The sequence below is a fragment of the Caloenas nicobarica genome, chromosome 1 (assembly GCF_036013445.1).
Source record: "Caloenas nicobarica isolate bCalNic1 chromosome 1, bCalNic1.hap1, whole genome shotgun sequence".
NCBI lineage: Eukaryota > Metazoa > Chordata > Aves > Columbiformes > Columbidae > Caloenas > Caloenas nicobarica.
In genome coordinates, this window is record NC_088245.1 from 185,262,263 (window position 1) to 185,282,386 (window position 20,124).

Sequence of the window (20,124 nt, forward strand, 5' to 3'; positions counted from 1 at the left end):
CTGTTACAGTGAAGCAAAAAACCCAAACTAATATTGGTTTGCCCTTGAAGATAATAAGTTAGGGATGCAGCTGAACTTCAGTATCACAGCCTAAATTAAGGAAGTTTTAAATTATATTTAAAGCTTAATTTGCTCATTGCTCTTGCTGAGCAAGAGAAACCTTGTCATGATTTAACCCAAGCCCGCAACTAGGGACATGGTAGCCTCTTGCTCACCCTCCCTTGTCCCCAAGTGGACGAGGAAGAGAATCAAAACAGAAGGGAGGAACTCGTGGGTTGACATAAGAACAGTTTAATGAGACATAATAATTAATAATAATAACAATAACAGCAACAACAAAACCAATAATATACTACTAATAATGTGTATAAAATAAGTGATGCTCAATGCAATCCTTCATGAACTCCAGTCGTGCCGAATAGCCGGTCCTAGAAAGGAGAGCACCCTGGTCCCAAACAGCCAAACCCAGTGAGAGAACAAAAAGGCAAAAGGCAAACAGGCCAAAGGCTGACCGCAAAATGGCAGAGCAGCAGAAGTCCAAATTCCAATGGAGCTCAAAAGGGAGCCAAATTCCCAAATGGAACTGAACCAGAACAGAACTTCCTAGCTGGAAAAGCCAACTCCAGTTATATACTGAGCATGATACTAATGGTAGAGAGTATTTCGTTGACCAACCTGGATATCAGTTCAGGTACTGTCCCATTATTCTCCCTCCCAGCTGCTATTTTCCATCTGCTGCTGGACAGTTGAAAAGTCCTTGGTCTCCTTGACAACAGCTAAGATATCATTGAGTTCTTACATTCAAAACATAGCCTAGCTACTGAAAGAAATAAGTTAGGTCTTCTCAGGCAAAGCATGGGGAATTTAGCATGTTCTTTCATTGCTCTCATAGTAAATCCAAACCAAAAGACTGTACTAGCTACTAATGAGAAAAGTTTTCAACTGCATGAAGAAAAATTAACTCAATTTCAGTCAAACCAGCACAAACCTTGATAGGATGGAGTTCTATGAAGCAAGATAATGAAGAATTAAAGTATGAATCCAAAAGTACTCTTCAAATTGTACCTTAATCTTCCCAGCACATACATGCTTTGTCATCTGCTCTATGGGAAAAAAATTCAGTGACAGAAAAAAATTACATAAGTAAATAAATATGGGTAGAATTAAACCTATGTGAAGAATGCCAGGCTAAAAGTGAGTGTATTCATAATATGGGATATAAAGAGGAATCTGACTCAATTCCCCCAAAAGCAGGGGGCCTCACAGAAGTACAGATGTCTTCCCTTTTGAATGAATCTAAAATATTCCTTCTTTCATTTTGTGAAAAGCCATGACCTCTTAAGCAGGCACTGGATTTTATAGTGATGTGAGGTGAGAGAAATGTCTGTGTTCCTCAGTACGGCGAGATTCAATCCCCACACAAGAAGACATCATGAGTGGAAACATCTTTCCTAGCTTTAGGTATCTACACAGTAGACCTATATAATCATCCATGTATCCTTTATAAACAGTGAAGAATAATGGGCATTTTGAGGGGTGATTTATTTTATTTTACATGTCTGCAGTGGAGTAAGATTAATTAAATCTTGGCAGTGCCTATTTCTCTCTGATGATTGTAGTAAGAATTTAGGCTGGTAACTGGCAGAGAAATCCTTGTTTGATGGAATAAATCCATCACTGGCTACTGGGCTTCATGGGCACATGGCTGCTTACAAAGCAACAGCATGATAACCTGCTGAAATGTACTGAGCTATTGGATGATTTTTTGATAATTATAACTTCAGGTTGTCTGTTTGGAGGTATGTGTAGAAATACCATAATGCTGTAGTGAACTACATGTGATATCTGAAGTTTTCAGTTGATTTTCATCAGAGCAAATATCTTTCATTCACACTTCCTTTTTAGTCTGATTTGTACAAAGAATTAGAAATGTGTGTTCTCTGGCTCCACCAGGAAAAGCTGAACAGTCTTTGAGCAGTTAGGTTTAAATTTAAATCAATAACTTTTCTGGATATTTGAATTACAACTAAGTTATTAAACAACATAATTTAAAAAAAATCTTTATCTCTCTTTAGAACAAAGACATCAAAAATATAAAAGGAAAAGACATAGGATGTTATTAGTTTCGATATGTATTGGGTTACTTAAAATGCAGATTGCTTTCTGAATCCTTAAACCTGGAAGTCTAATTGTTGATATCTGTTCTTGTTACTGACTAACTTTCTCTTTTCTGGTCATGCTAATAATAATCCTAGTGCTATTTCTCTCTATTCCTATTTGTGGGAGTTCCTCAGTGTCTGTATCTTCCTTGGCTTTAAAACCAACTTTTCTAACAAAAAACTGAGGTCCATATGACCTCTTCATTTGCTGACCTTTCCCCCTCCCGACCCCTCAGCAAATTACTTTTAAACTCCCTGTCCTGTTTCAACCAAATGAAACAGAGGGATAGAGGTTTCCAAAATAATTACACTCCTACCAGATTTGTGGAGACTGACAGAGCAGAGAGCTGAAAAAAGCCTCTGCTGCTGTACAAGCAAGCAGATCTAGGACATGACACATTCCTTCTGCCCCAGTGTGCAGTTTTTCGTGGTCCTTGGAGGAGCCCAGGGGGATTTGGTGAGGATTTGGGTACATGGGTGCAGGTGAAAGGAGGGGACCCAAACCAAGAAGTCTGATTTACCTAATAATTGTGTCATTCATGAAACAATTTGTCTGCCTGCTTTTTAAAAATTTTTTTCTTTTTCTAATTTTTTTCTTTTTTTTTCCTTCTTTTTTTTCTTCCCCCCACCCCCCAATTTGTTTTTCTTAGCTTTACCCTCTTTGAACCAACTGATAAGAGCTTTCTAAACTTGTCCATATATGCAAACAGACTGAAAACAGAGTCCATTGACCTTGGTTCACTGCCTCAGAATAAGCTTCTCAGGGTGTTTTTAAGACAAGTATGTAAAATTCCAGGAAAAGTGATCGACAGTCTCAGAGTTTAATCTGAACTCCTTGAACTCAGAAGCAGGGCTGCTATTTCTGTGACAGATAATGACACACACTTTGTATACACCACTAATTAGTGTTACATTTATTCACATGTAGAAGCCTCAAGTGGGATTGTGGCCTCTTTGAGCTTGATGTTGTACAAGTCTATATGCACAAGAGAGAGAATGAAACACAAACCAAAAGTGAAAAGCGTTCAATAAAGTTTTCTATGTAGATTAGAGGTGGCCAAGAACTTTTCACCAAAATGCCAAGTATTTGAAATGAAAACTCTTTTTTGCACAAATGCATTTGTTTCGGTTACCTTTCTGTACAAGTCCCAGGCTTGGTCCACCCTGCACAGAAACTTCTTGCTGTCTGGAGAAGTACCAGGCGCAGGCACACATTGGTACACAGGGTAAAAACCTCTTTGGAAATCCAAATACTGGGTGCTGAAGCTCTTGTGGTCAATCCTGAAAGCTTTGTCATGACCCCTCGCCTGGATGTCCTGCTTGTGGAGTAATTTGTGTGAGCCCAGAGGTGGGAGATGCTCCCTGGCAAAGCATGGGGTGAGCTCCCTGCAGCCCCTCAAATGGGCACAGCGGCACCTCCGCTCTGGGGCTCGGGCTCTCGCTCGAACTGGGATGTCGCTGTTGAGAGGGATTTCCCACTTTATAAGGGGGAAATCGTGATGCACCTGGCACTCTCATGGTTTTATACTAATATCTGGGTAAACCCTAACCTTAGGTACAACCTGAGTTATTAACGCTCCACTGCAGAACATTTTTTACACCATCTTGGCTATGAAAATTAGATATTTTGAAATTCACACTTAGTTGCATCTTGAGGCAATTGGAAGAGACAAATAATATTCAAAAATAGTATTTATTAATCCTCATCACATACACAACCATTAAACTTATTTTTTAAAAATTCCTGATCTGGTACTGGGGTGGACTGAGTTATTTGCTGAGTAGCATCAGCGCACTCTTTCAATAAAGTGCTGATGAACTTTGAAGGTGAACTACCTTTTTTTGCTATTGTTCTTTTTGTTTGTCTGTTGTTGGTTTTTTGTTGCTGTTGTTGTTGTCTTGGGGTTTTTTTTCATAAATGAAGAGGAGCTATTTCTTTTCAGACAGTTTCATATATTGTAATTACTTCAGCCATCACAGTCTTTTATGTTTTGAACCACAAATTGTAAGGCAGATAGTTGGGATTGGACTGGTGGACATCCAAACTTGCAGTGAACCAAAGGAGACAGATAGTGTGCTGTGTCCCTCTTGCTCAATGGATTTCAGACCTCAAAACTTATATTTTCTGCATCACAAAAGAGAACCTAAAGTAAAATTAGAAGAAAGAGTTAGTGTGGATTAGTCTCTTTGAAATAGTGGGAAGATTTTGAGAAAATGTCCTAATTCAACATCTCTTTGTGCTGGCATTTTTATTGCAGGGAGTGGCAGAATTGTGTCCCACTCCTTCAATATACAGCTGACAGTGGTTTATTACTGCAAATTAAAGCAGTCTGCAGACCAATTTTAGATGTGTTGAGAGTGAACCAAAGAATTAGGAAACTGTTGCTTTCAATTTGGTTGTGAACTTGTTCTTTCTTAGGGATGTCAGGTTTGGTAGGCAAGACAAATCACGTGTTATATATTCATTTGTTTGTTCATGGCAAAGTACATCAGATGCATGGTATTTCATTGTTTCTGATCTCAAAGGCCCCCTGCCAGTGAAAAATAGTTATATAGATCATTTTTGATGGCATTTATGCCCAAGATGCTAGGCCCAGTCACTTCAAATATAATGGGTATATGTTGAAAACACCCAGGATCCTTTATGCTTTTTTTCATCTCAATGACAAAAAATAGTCATTAAGTCAGTTTAACAACTGGGATTGGTTTCTGACTGAAGGTAGAAAAGCAGATGGGATGTGTTGGGAATCTGCCCTGTGGCTGTCCACCTGCTGCTGTCTTCCTTTATCAATACACATCAGCTCCAAACGCCCACCTGCAAGTCAAACAGTAGCAGCTACAACCACACTTGCAGAGCATGCTATTACTGTGAGCAATTTCACTGATAAAGCCTTTGCCCAACAGAGATGCATCTACTAAACTGTATGTGCCATAATGCAGGAAAAATATGGGCTGTTGGAAAATATTACTGGACATTGTTTCTGTATGTTTTTCCAAAGGAAGAGATACTACAATGTGTGAAAATATGATTAGGAACAAATGCTGACTAATTGCAGACAAGAGTGGTCACAGGGGAAGGATTTGTTTTGGCTGCTGCTGAGAGCTTTCCTCTTTGAATTTTTAATTGGTCTTAAAAATCAGAACAGATACATCTGTTTTGGGAAGAAAAGTTGTTGAACTGTTGATAATTCTCAGAAGCTCTGAAACCAATACCTGGTTTGAATTTAACAATATAGGATGTAAGAACATGATGATAATTTTTTACTGTTAAACTCCTCCAAATAATCTGAGAGAGATAATGGCTTCTTCCTGCAAGACCATGAACCAACATAAAGAAAAATAAAACCATGGCCATAATAACCTTTCTGGCTTTGCTGGATTTTAGGCCATAGTGTTGGGAGAGAAAGCTGTTTATGCTGCTGAAAAACCACCCAGGGAGGGATGGAAAGGCACATCTCCTGGGATCACACATCTAAGGAGCTGTGGCACCCAGGAGAAAAGAGGGAGCTCATCGTGCCCTTGCATCCAGACCAGTCCTGCCAGCAGCAACCAGATCCCATCCCTTGGGCTCTGCACCCACACTCAGGATTGCATAGGCACAAACAAGCCCTTATTTTCATTTAGGTATAAGCTTCTAATATAGTGACCTTTTAAGCTAAACCTTTGGGGTTGGGTCCTTCTGATCAAATTAGTGTCATGTCAATGTCTATGTGTGAGCTGGTTTTGGTATAGAGACACTAGAGAGGGACAGCGGTGCTGGGCAATGATTCCTTTTACCTTAATGTAAATGTCTAAAAGCAGTCAGGTACACTGCCTTATACACGCCTGCTTCCCTCCCTTTACTGTAAAGAAAGCATATGATGTAAGTAAAGTTACACAAATTGTAAATTATATGCAGTTTGGCACTAGCAGGAATTCTATTTCAGTAACAGTGCCACCTTACTACCAAATTATAATTCATATATATTACTATAATAGTGTCTTCAGTTTTCTTGGAATTCATGCCAAGATACTGTTCAGATAGGAGTCACCACTTGGAATTAAAAGGCACATTGAACATTTCCTGTGACCTTAGCCAATGGTATATATAAATGGAATCAGATCATGTATATAATATGATATTCATTCTGAAATGACTGAAAACAAGAGAGCAGTGCCCACAATTAGAGCTATTGCAGAGGAAAAAATTACTGAGTTGGAGCACAATTGTTTAAAATTTTGACTCCTGGCCACAAACTGGTCTGTAATTAGACTGTGAACACAAATTTTGACAGACTATGGATGGATATAGATTTGGAAAATAAGTAAAGCAAGAAGGCAGCCTTAATTTTACTAAAGCTTCAAGTGTATAATTGATTCTAGATTGTATTCTAGATTGCCTGTAATTAATTACCTGTAGTTTGCAAAAGAGGCACAGTAATGGTGGTCGTGGAGAACGTAATTTGATAATTCCCATTGTGTTCCAGAAAAGGCAGAAAGGAGAGCATGAGACAGGTAGGTTGCATGACATGGTGGATGCTGCGTTTGCTTTGTGAAACACAGCACTGTTTGCTGCAGCAATCTGTGGGTGTTGTCAGGTGTCAATGGCTGTAACTTGTAACTCTGTTCGCTTATATATGATGGGAGATGTTGGAAATCGGAGCAAAAGCACCTTTCACAGAGTATCTTTTATTCCTGTGAAACTTCACCAAAATAGCTTAATACAACCTGGCTGTTTTCCTAAAATAGTGTTAGTAACTCAAAGACTTAACTCAAATATTCATAATCAAGTGTGTAAATCATTGCAGCAGCTAATTACCTTAGTAGAGCAGGCTATAGGAAGAATGATGCTCTATTCAACTCATGCCAAAGACAGTGATACTTACATAATTATACTCTATAAATAATGTTTCCACATATAATTGTGCATCTTCTGGATGTGCTGTGATGTGGCTTTTCCACCCAGAGCTGCAGGAAAAGGGGAGGATGAGAAGCGGTACCTCAGTGGGAGCTCTGGCCAAAGGCAGAATTGCTGCGAGGTGCTGGTGCAGGCTGAACTTTTCTGTGGCTCCTGAAAAAGCTGTATTTGAAGCTGCTCAGTGCTGCCTTTTAGAGATGTACTCTGTATCCTCTCCAGAACAGCCTGTACTTGAATGAGGGTGGTTGTGTGTAACCTCTTTTTTGGAGTATCTCGGTCACCTTTAACATGGGTGCAGAACAGGGAGGAAAGGGGCTGTTGAAGCCACATCCCATCTTCTCACACAACCTAAAGGAAAACCAGAATCTAGACATGGTGGAGATCTTGTTATTTTCTGTAAAAAATTCTGTTCACTTCAAGTATATTTTGATTACCCAAAGGTTCTAACATACTGTTTATTATCATATGCTTGTATATATAGATATATAAGCATGTTATGTTTTAAATTAGAGATTGCATCATCTAAAAACTACCTCACAAGTTCACTGAGCATTTCTGAAAGTGAAAGAAATCATGCATCCAAGCAAAATTGAAAATGGAAACTGAAAAGGTAAGGAAAAGAAAGAAGATTAATTACTATTCCTGGTCTTTGATCACTATTTTCGCCAAGTAGCTGAGACTCATGTATTTCAATCTAGCAACAGAGATATCCTGAATAAATGAGAGCTATCTGCACATCTTGCACAGCAAGCTATGCTATTATAAAAGAGCATGAAGGCTTTGGACCTAAGGTCTCCAAGTTAGGAAATGCCAGAAAAAAATTACAAAGACAACCTTATTTTTTCCCCTTTATACAGACATGTTATAATACAGTCTTTAGCTCTCAGTTCCCCAGCTATTTTTGCTCTAATTTCTGCTTTAATCTGCACAAAGAGGAAGAGTGCTGACTGTTTAAGAACTGCTCCTCAGCAGTTTGTTTTATCCTGCTTTAGTCTTCAGCTTTTGGCCTGGTTTACTGGCACTGAAATTAGGGGACAGTTGTCCAAAGCTCCCTCTGGAGTCAGTGAAGAAACATTAGCACTTCCTCAGGGTTTTTCAGTTCAGTGTAAAATCTGAGTTACATTCTGGAATTATTTCTTTCTCTGCTTTCTGCGGCAGGGAGCCTAAGGTGAATAAGTGCCTGTATCATGCACTTTGAGTGAGTATCTGAAGTTAGGTGGAATTAAACTGGTCCATAAACCTTGTTTACAGCACCTGGTTCTGCTCCTCTTCTTAAAACAATGCTTAATTTCACTATATGATTTGCCATGATACATATTACTTCAATGTCTGAATGCTTTGCAGATTATAACTTTTTTCCCTCTACAATGAGGGGATAGCACAACTCCAGTTTGCCTGTTGATAGCTGAGACCCCAAGTAACTTTTAAAACATACTGTGCTAATAGATTTTGGTGTACTTTGCATTATATATGGATTAAGAAGGAGCTCTCGTTGCCTTTGCCTGTAGCTCTGTGTAGATACGTGATCTCCAGATCAGCTTACGGTATTCAGAACAAGTCCAGAAAATGCACTTCATGAGTCCCTCTGAGGATTCTGGTGCAGGCAACCTCACAGGATGCTCTCTCCTAGAAAGGGCAGAGTTTCTTTCTCTGCAGCAGCATTCAGTTAGCTGAACTGCACAGCTGTCTTCTCCTTCCCTTGCCTCATTCATCAGTCTGGCTTACAATTTCTGTTAGTCTGGGTGTTTCTGCTCTGGGTCTCCCTTCCTCTTGGACCCCTTCTCCCAGGCACCTCAGTCTGGGCTTTCACTTCCCTGACCACATCAGGGACCTTTCCTTGCTCAGCTACCTTGGTCCAGGAGAAGGGGCTCCCAGGAATAGCTCTTTGCAGGAATATCATTAAGGAAGGTGTCTTGGCACTGAGTAACCATCTTGGCTCCTGTTTGAAGCTACATCTGAAAGGTCGCACGTCCACCAGCGTGTAGGTCAGCTCCAGGACTCTGGTGGGACTCTGGTTCAGATAAATTACCTTCCACTTGCAGTAGTTTTTCTTGTAGCATTTTTGGCTTTGCTTGTAGGTTTCTCAGCCAAAGAAAAGCCTGACCTCGTTAAAATATTGGCCCTGTGGGCTTTGTGTCATGCCATGAGTGCTACTACTTACACTTACCACAGGGAAAAAAGCATGCCAGCCTTCAAAGTTCAGAGGTTGAATCAAACATGACTTCCAACTTTCCTACATTTCAGGTTTTCCATATCAACATTTTGACTCAAGTCTGAATGTTTTGAAAATTCAGAGGCCAGAAAGTCTGGAGTCCACTTTGGGATTTTAATTTAATCCCACTACTCTTGGAATCAAACACACAGTTTTCCATCTGATTAGACTGAGTTTGGACATAGTCACTATAAACACTGGTTATTTTATTTTAGCTAGGAATGATTTGGAGCACTTGCTCTAAGAGTATAATGCTGAAGTCATAAGCTAAGTTAAACAGAAATCAAGAAGTAGAGTTAATGTTTACAGTTGCTAAAATATTTTAAAAAAATCACAAAGAGCAACTTTGTATTAGCTTATTATGTCTTTCATGCTCACAACTTGCTTTTCTGGCCAGAAGAAGAGAAAGAGCAGATGTAGAGGCAACACGCTTGGCGGGTGTTTCCAAAAGCATTCCTCAGTCATCACCTTTTAAAGCCGAAATCATCTTATTCACGGGACATTTTGTTTCTGTGTCCCACTGTTCAAGCACCCGTTCATTTATATCTATGTCATTATAGCGTCGCTATACCAAGATCTTGAAAGGTTCCGGCGACTTTGCACATCTCTCATCAGAGCTGCTGGGGCAGCAGCCACCCCAGCTCTCAGATGCCTTATCGCAGCCTCTGTACCGCTCAGTGTCAAACGTTGTTATCTGTCTCTACATCCATCCATGCTGAGAAATCTATACATCGCAAAACTTCCTTGCCTTTTATCTGGCAGATGCCTTCCTCTGTTTCAAAGATAGATACTTCCCTTACGACTGAAGCAAGGTCTCAGCCACGTCAGCCCCTCGAGCTGCGCTGTTGGCACCATGGTGATGACCAACTGACGTGGTCAGCAGCGTGCAGCTCAGAACCACAGCCTTCTCTGGTCAGTAGTTTGGCAGCCACACAGGCAGATGCATCTTTCATGCTTCCACTCAGCTTCTCTCATATTGCTGGTAAAACTGACCCTGGTTTTAACTGCTTAGCTCTATGATATGACCTATAAAATGACCTCGTTCAAGGCTTCTGCCGTGGGTTTTGCTGGCTCCCCCCATGAATGAATGAGGCACACAAATGACACATAAGCCTTCTGTTAAATAGGCATGTGGAAGCTCTCTCTGTTTAGGTTCATCTTGTGTGGATGTTCTCTACTGGAGCCATAGACTATAAAATTTTTATATATTATATTTTCTCTTTCCATTTTTGAGTTAATTTTTGTGGAACAAATACTCTCAGAACAACGTGGGTATGCAGGCAGGTTTTGAGTTCAAAAATCGTCACCTGTCTAGTCCTGTGGAAACATGCTAGACAAATTCTACCAAAGGTATGAAACCTGTTGACTCAAGCACACAAAAGAAAAAAATCAAACCAAGAGTTATTTGAACCCAAGCAGACAGCAGATGAAGTTTAAACCTTAGCAAAGATCCTTTCCCGAAAGAGGACATCTACTGAAGTCTCACGTCCTTGAGTAGTCCTTTTTAGTGGAAGGACGGGATAGTTCACTTGTTGAAGGTGGAGCTGTGAAAAACAGTCAGTTCTCCTGTCTTTAACAAAGCAACACATGAAGGAGAAGACTGCAAAATTAAGGATATGTGTGTAGAAACATGACTTGGGTAGATGCTTTCAAGAAATGGCCGTTGTAGATGGGAATTCCCAGCTAGTAGGTTATGCCAGACAGCTGATCCTCTGATTGCTGATGATCAGGCTAGTTTGAGCTGTGCCATGGCTCACTTGGCCTAATCTTTCTCCTGTGTTGCTCTTTTAGCAGATAGGACAAGCTGCAGCAGCTGTATCTCCTTGTTACACTAACACCATGCAGCTTCTCCCTCCTAAGTAATGGTGAGAGACTCCATGTGTCCAATGCACACCTGAGTGGTAACTGTCATGGCCGAATACAAGGTTTCATAACACCCAAAATGTTCATGAATCCCAGCCTGCAATCTGGGCATCATGAAGCTTTACATCTCAACGTGCCAGCAAGACCAGTGCAGTTCTCCCACCTTTGCTCTCCCATCTGGAAATGGTTCCGCATCTGCCCTAAACGGCCTATTGCATGTGACAAAGGAAGAAAATCCTCATCATTTTTCCCCTCTGAAGCCTGCCCAGCAGCAAGCCACAGTCACACACCACACTGTAATTTGGGGCATTTCTGTCAGCCATAGAATCATAGAATCATTTTGGTTGGAAGAGACTCTCAAGATCGTCAAGTCCAACTGTTAACCTAACGCTGGCACTAAACCATGTCCCTGAGAGCCTCATCTACTCATCTTTTAAACATCTCCAGGGATGGTGACTCAACTTCTTCCCTGGGCAGCCTGTTCCAATGCCTGACAACTATTTCTGTGAAGAAATTTTTCCCAATATCCAATTTAAACCTCCCCTGGTGCAACTGGAGGCCATTTCCTCTTGTCCTATCACTTGCTACTTGGGAGACCAACACCCTCCATGCTACAACCTCCTTTCAGGTAGTTGTAGAGAGCCATGGACAATGCCTCGCTGTGGCCCTTGCAGAGACAGGTAAAGGGTGAGCAGCAGCTACCCAAGTCAGCCCTGAGAATCCCCACTTTATGATGGGGGACATCATTCAGGGACTAAATCATGTGAAACATATGAATAAAAACAGAATAAACCCACTGTAAAGTATTTTTAGTATCACTGAATCTTGGAAAAGTGGAGAACACTTCTCATTGAAATGTGTCTTTGTAATTCATAAAAATCCTGTGCATGAGAAATACCTTTTTACACTTTGTAAACCAGGCTGAGCGGATTTTTATGCTCCCACGTAACTTTTGTTTGATGCATGTTTTATTCCTCTTCTAGATGGCGCCAGTGTCTCATTACTGAGAGGACTCCTTTCTCTTCATGGACCTTATTTTCACAATTCAATTCTAATGACTGCTCGTCTAAAACACTGAAATAGGTGTTTGTCAAGATGCAGCTTTGCATCCCTTTCTGTTGACTTTTGCCAACTGCTATTATTTTTCACTCAGTCTTGAATTTATGGCATGGGATGCCTTCTATAGATGTTCCTTTTCCTAGTATTTCTTTTACATCTGTTTCATGCTTTATTATTGTTATATAGCACATGCTAGTCTACATGAAATATGAAAGAAGATTAATAATGTTCCTCAAATTTTTCTGTACTCCTGAATGACTCAGGAGAGCAGCCCCATAGTAACAGCTACTTTCTAAGAGCAGAACAGAACCTGCGTATAGTGAGTTATCTGAGTTCATGTTTAAGGAATAAATTGGAGGTGCTGCTTGGTTCACCTCCCTATAAAAAAGGCTTTGTGGTGCTCATTCATAGGTCCATTTTTTCTTCTGTACGCCACTGTAGTTCTAAAACTCTTCACTGCCTAATGTCAGTTGGTTCTTCCTGCAGGACAGACGTCTCTGGTTATGAAGAAATAAGTTTTCCCATGCTTCAGCTGTTTCAAGAGAAGCTTATGGCTTTTACTTTCAGATGCACCATGCAAAGACCCAAGAAAAGCAGCCGTTAGCTGAAAAGAGTTATTTTTAAGTACCATTTTGGATTTTAAGGGTTATATAGCTCTGTAAAGTATGAACCAACTTTTCTATCAGTCTACCCTCCCTGGGTAACAGATTTTTGATTATATTGCTCTGCTAGTCAAAACCCATATCTGTCACAAGGTTTTCTACAACATCTGCCATTCAAAAACCCAAGTGCCCTCAGTAGAACTGGGATTTTTTGGCCTTTCAAGTGGGCATGCTGGAAGACGAAGGAGAATTTTGCAGCATACCTGAAAGTTAATCACAGTTTGTATAATTTTGATTTCCTGCAGGGTCTCATTCCCCATCTGCAACCTTGAACTGAAAACATCTGTCTGTGACTCACTGTTTTGATGCCGAGATTTGTTTCAGCAGCAAGCAGCTGCTTGGGTGGTGCAGGGAGGAGGGAGCTTTGCTGCAGGGGATGTCTGTGCCCTGGACGTCGTGCTTTTCTGCCCAGCTTCTAGCATGGGTGTTGCTCTGCACCTCCAACACCTCAATGCCACAGCCTTGGTGACACTGAGAGCCTGCTCTTTACAGCCCTGCAGCCTGGCTTTTACTCACAGCTCTGCACCCTCTAACTGAAGCTGCTCTAGCAGGATTTTCCAGACCTTCTAAAGCAGTGGTTTTCCCTGTTGGCTTCATGCTCTTGCCATTTATCATTCTTCCTTCATGGCTTTGTGCCTGCAAACCCAGATATTTTTATGATGGATTTTCATAGGAGTCAACTACCACTGGCATGAGACTGACACCTTATTTCCCATCTTTTGTGCTTCTTATTTTGTATGTTTTTAGTTTACATTAGAGAAACCCAAAATATAGTTTGTAATAAAGTAGATGGAAGTCATTTAGATACTCAATAAATGTTGTCCAATAATACACATGCACAGAACCTTAACAACCAGTAAATGTGCAATGTTTGCATCTAATAGGCATATTCTCATCAGCACTATGGGAACAAGTAGCAGGGTGTTCAAGTGAGTCCCAACAAATTGTGTGTAGCTGTAGGGAAATAACACAATCATCGTCACTGCCACCAGCCGCACTGGATAAGAGATCCAGAGGAAGATGCTCATCTGGATCCCCATCACTGCTCTTCCTGGCTGATCACTTGGAGACTTTTTACTTTTCCCCTCTCTCTCCTATGGGTTATTTTTTATTTCTTCCTAAAGTAACTTTCAGCATTAGAGTGGTTGTAAGTGGTCAGCTACAGATCCTGCAAATAAAACTGCATGTGCTCCTCTCTGAACATCCTTTGTGCAACGTCTTCTGCCATCCTGTAGTGACACTGTATTGTCCCTAAAAATAGCTCATATGCTTGGATCGTATGATATAAGAAGACTTTCTGGTCTCCTTTTTGACATACATTAGATATGGGGAGAATACGTATGTATATAAAAGGAAGTTTTGAGTTCAGACTAAAACCAGCTTCATTAAGGGATTTTATTCCTGAAGTGACTTCAGTAGACAAAAGGCACAGTTTTAATCCAGATGACTGCAAATTGTTGTATGAACCACTCTACAGGTAGCAACTTGCTTTCTTCCTTTAACAGGAACTGGGAGGGACTTTAACTAACTCTGTACATATAAATAGAGATCAAAGAATGCTCACACCCACAGCTTGCACAGAATTCGGTAGATTATCGGAAAGGTTAAAAAACCCTTAATCAAATAGTAAGTGGCAAAACTATGTGACAAATAGGCATCCAAAGAACTCACTAAGAGGTAGCACAAAAATGAACATGCTTGAAATTCTGCTCTCCCTATTCACAGAAGACCAATTCACTTTACAAGCAGCTTTGACTTCTCTTAGAGAAGTGATTCCAAGTCAGGTTTTAGGTATTTTTAGTATTTTATAGTGTGACTGCTAATTTTTCCAAAAACACAAGGGAGAAGTCTGACCTTTTCAAAGATAATCTGAAACTTCACTATGAACAGGTCTAATAGAGGCTTCGCCACTCTGTGGCTCATGTCACATGAAATCTGTTAAGAAAAGCTATTAAAGCCAGCTACAAGAAGAGGGAGGGGGCTTGTGTCTAATGAATTATCCAGTTTCATGTGAGGTATTTAAGCTTGTGGGTGCTGTGGCTGGATGTGCAGGCATTCTGCCCGTGTTTACACTGTTACCATGCTGCCGACAGCACCCCGAGACCAAACCCTGTGCCATTCTTGCTGTCCCCATGCTGCCACACACTGGGGTGGCTGAGTGACCCACTGCTGCCTGCAAGGACAGGCTATCCTGCGCAGGACACAGCTGGCACATCTGGTTGTGCACAGACCTTGCACCACCCTGCCAGGGCATCTCCTGCCTCAGTGCTGCTTCAGTGCCAAGGGATACGAATTTACCTCACAGCCTGAAGAGACTTTTATGCTTGAGTAGGTGCTGTTCGCAGCCTGTCCTGGCTTGAATGTGTGTCATCTCACTCCCCACATCTTGGCAGAGGCAGCCCAGATGGGCAGGCCTTTGGGGAACAGACTACTGTGGCACTCAGTCAGATTTAGAGGATACATGGAGAAAGAAAACCCAAACAAGAGTGATCTCAACAATATGTCCTGATTTTTCCCTGGTGATTTCTCCTAGTGTTAGTCGGGTGTATGAGTATCTGTCTTCATCTGCGTGTCCCACCTGGGCACACGGGGAAGCATGCACCCCACTTTGGGGAGCCTTGTTGTCCCACAGGCCAGGGGCAGAGTGAGCCCTCTGAGGCCACAGCCATCGAAGATTCTTGTGGTATTACCTGTCTCTTGCTGAACTTCCCTGGTCAGTTCCCCTTGTGTGTTTGTATCCCAGGATGCATTAGGAAAAGTGTGACCAGTAAGTTGAGGGAGGTTGTCCTCCCCCTCTACTGTGCCCTGCTGAGGTCACATCTGGAGTACTGTGTCCAGTTCTGGGCTCCCCAGTTTAAGAAGGACAAGGAATAACTGGAGGAAGTCCAGCGGCAGGATATGAAGATGATGAGGGGTCTGGAGCATCTTTCTTATGAGGAAAGACTTGAGAGAGTTGGGCCTGTTCAGCCTGGAGAAGAGAAGGCTGAGAGGGGATAAATACCTCAAGTGTGGGTGTCAAGAGGATGGGACCAGACTCTTTTCAGTGGTGCCCAACAATGGGATGAGGGGTAATGGGCACAAACTGAAACACAGGAGGTTCCATCTAAACATGAGGAGAAGCTTCTTTACTTTGAGGGTGCCAGAGCACTGGAACAGGCTGCCCAGAGAGGTTGTGGAGTCTCCTTCTCTGGAGACATTCAAAACCCACCTGGACACATTCCTGTGCCATCTGCTCTGGTGAACCTGCTTTAGCAGGTGGGTTGGACTAGATGATCTCCAGAGGTCCCTTCCAACCCAAACCATTCTGTGATTCTGTGACACCAGGCCGCATGCAGAGGCTTCTGTGGCTTCTGCAGGGCTTTCTCAGGAGACGGCCTGTGAGACTTCAGCTTTGCCCGTGGTGTCTGTGAGTAAGGAGAGCAGAGGTATTAAGCCTGGCAGCAGAAGCAGAAATAAAACGTGTGTTGCATGACTATGTGTGCCTTGCATTCCGACTCATCACGTTAGAGCTCTCAAATCCCGCCCCGCTCCTTCCTCGCACCCAAGTATAAATCTCCGGGGACAGTCGCTCCCCCTCTCCCATGGCCTAGGTCTGTAGTGCCTGCAGCTGCTCCTGAGTTGTGTTGCTTTTTTCTGAGGCTCATAAGCTCCTTCAGTGGAAGAAAGTGTTCAGGGCTTTACTCCAGGCTAGAAGAAGTCCTCAGTGTGCTGGTGATTTGGCTGTGAACTCCGTGTTGTCTCATGGACAGCTGCTCTTGTTCTCTCTTCTTCTGTGACAGGAGGAAGCCACCGTGGGGAAAGCAATGATCTCAGATAGTCTGAGCCACAACATGAACTAATGTGGTTGGAGTCCTTCCCAGCACTTCCAAAATAAGTTAGGAATTAGAATTTTACTCAAAAGCTGTACCTGCTCTTTGTCAATGGTGTTACCCTGTTTCCCCCAAAACAAGACCTATTCCTAAAATAAGCCCTAGTATGATTTTTGAGGATGCTCAAAATGTAAGCCCTACTCCAAAAATAAGCCCTAGTTACAGTTCATTTAAAAACGCCAATTTAAATAGCGTCCAGGCAGCTATACATGTAAAAAAGTAATAAGTTTTCGAGCAAGAATTAATATAAGACCCTGTCTTATTTTTGGGGAAACAGGGTAGTAGATGCTGTACAAGAGACACACTTGACTTTTAGATATAGCACAAACAGCTTCCACTAAATTTACTTTCAAACATTGACATTATAACGTTCTTCAGAAACTGCATGATAGTAACAATCGACTCTTAAAACTGAGAAAGAAGAAATACACAATGACAAGTGGAAAGGTGAGGAAGGTTTATAGTCTTCAAGTCAACATCTTTTCTGAGACAAACCCAAAAGATCTAATAGCTGCTAGGATATAACACATTTATTGATCAGGTCAGGAAAATGAGAGTTTTCAGGACTACCTGAGTAATGCAAAATTGGTTTTGTCTGTCTGTTCAATTCATCAGAATTAACTGCAGGTATAAGTTATTTTCTTTTTCATTTCTGGTTCCTGTAGAGGGTGTTGAAGTACTTCTTAATACGATCTCTGCATATGTTTATTTTGCTGGTTCATAAAACTGCAGATAAACTAAAATGCATCTCCCAAAATTACAACCCGGATTAGAGTTCTTTGCTCAAATCAACGTGTAGACTTGTTTTTCAGAATTTTTTCGTCTGTTTACATGGAGATATTATTGAACTGGAGACCCGAAGTGTGAGGACCACTGTATAAAGAAGTCCACTATCTGCATTGTTGGCCCTTTAAAATTGAACTGCCTGTGTAGTTTCTTTGGAGCACTCTAGCTCTGCTGGGCTATTCAGTTCGGGGAGCTGCTGCTCTCCTGGGCTCCTTTCTGTCACAAGTAGAAAGTGTTGCCTTGAAGACTCTGTCCCTTCTGACAGACATGAACCTGTCGCCTTGACATATAATCTCTCATCGACAATAAAACCAGCAAAGCCCATCAGTCTTCATTGGCACCTGCCAAGGAGAGAGGACAAACACGTAATGAACCTTGGTGATGTTGTCCTCAAGTCTTGCTGTGATGGCTTGGGAGCTGATGTGCTGGACGCAGTATAACAATTACTTACAATAGAATGGTACTGGAGGGACTATTTAAGGTGCCATATAATTTAGCTATGGTTGATAACCAGAAACACGTACACTTTAAAAGAAAACGCCGCATTTGAGAATCAGTGTTTCTTTGCCTTAATTAACACTTTCGTATTTTGCAGTCTTCATCTCCCTGGACACTTCAGCTAGGCAGTGCTGTTACCAATACACCAGAGTGTGGGAAGGATCTGCTCTAAGTGAAAACTCCTCTACATATTTCCCTAAATATAATAGATATATTTTAGCTATTTCTGAATGTTTTGCAGACTTGTTTTCCATACCCTTATGAAGATAACTGCTTAGTGGAAGTTCCTTTCACCAGTAGACTGGAAAGGAGAACTACAAAGTGCCTCAAATATTACTTTCTTCTGGCATACAATCATACAGAGACAACAACCTAAACTTATTTCAAAATTAATGACCATACCTTTTATTCACTTTCATTATTTTCTCACTGGCAAGGCCAAGATTTTCATGTGTACCAGAATTCAATGCATGTTGATTCACTGCAAAGGACCTCTGTTACTGCATAGGTGAGTAAATTTGCCTTAAAAAGAGAACTTTTCCCGTTTGGCCATGCATACACTAGACATCTGTAGAGTTTTAGCTTTCTGATTGCTTAGATCGAAGTCAATAAGCTATTTCCTGAAGGCTTTTTATTGCTTTTGCTATTAAGTTGCTAAGGACAACAAACCTTCAAACAAAAAACATCCAGATGGATTTCAGTAGATAAAGATTTGGTTTAGTGTAGGTAGCCCAGCTCCTTACAGTCAGATGCACTCCAAAAACTCAGGCTGGTCCTTCGGCTTCTTTTGGGAGTTTTACAATCATTTATGTACCTAAGCAAGCTATTTGCACCTTGTAAACTTGGTTTTGTACACACACCCTGATTAGTGAAATATCACTCCATCACCAGACAGACATGCAGTCACAAAGTCAAGACACAGAAGTGCCAGTTCAAGCCTTGCTCTGGAGTCAAAATGAAGGTTACATAAATAAAATACCTGGTCTTTCAGACTGGAGAGCCGAAGACAGGTGGGTTGTAAGACTGACCATCACTTACCTTTGTGCACTTTTGGTAGGACTTCTGGGATAATTTATTCACCCCAGCTTCATAGGTTACCTTGGGTCAGGCAAATCATTCTTTATTTAGACTCCAAGCGCTGCCCTGTGCTGACAGACAAGTGCTTGTGCATCACCAGAAAAGAAGTCTAAACAGGCACCCTTTATATTGTCTATCAGTATTCTGATATTGTTGTTTTCTCTGCTGCAATGGAACCAAAGAAAGTCATAAGCCTGATGGTGTTCTCCACGTGTTCATTGCACTGAGGGTCGAAGGGAATAGGGACTCACTGGCTAATTTATTCATCACCATTGGTTTGAGGTACAATTCAGTAATGTCTCCCACAAAAGCAACTCCTTTGGCAGAGTCTCTCTTCTCCTGGACATGTCCACATATTTTTTCTCTCTTTTGCTTCTCATGGGAAATGTTCAACCCCTGTTACTGTTAAATCTGTATGCATGCCCTGCCAAAGTGACAGTGGTTTTGTAAAATCTCTTTGCAATCTACTCCTTGGGCGAGATATTGATACCAAAACCAGGAATGCTCAGCTCCTTACAATTAGTGTTGGTGTCTTTGCTTGGTAGGCAATTGTTAGTATATTTTCCAATATCTTTTCCCTACTTCAGGAGTCACCCCCCCTTTTTTTTTTGTGACCAAGGAGCCTTTCCCTGAATTCAGATCTGTCTGTTTTGTCATAATCTCGTTATATATTTACTCAGAAATCTGCTGTTTACCAACCAGATCGTGCTTCAGCTCTTGTCCTGAACCTCTGAATTACCAGAGAAGATGACTCTGCTATAATAAGTTTCAGCCATTCCTATTCTTCAGCTCATTTCCGAGATCTGTTGCAATTCCCATGGCTACAGCTATACTAGTAATACTTCTGCTGAACCATTCTCTCACATGGAACTGAATGGCCCTGGTCCATATTGCAGAACGTTGACTGCCTCAATCTTTCTGATTCTCTGTCTTTTCCAAATGACCTTTCGCAATGATCCTGTTACCTTCCAAATCATGCACGGAAACTGGGAGAACACAGGTTAGCATTCCCCCTAACAGATTGTTTTAACCATTTAACACT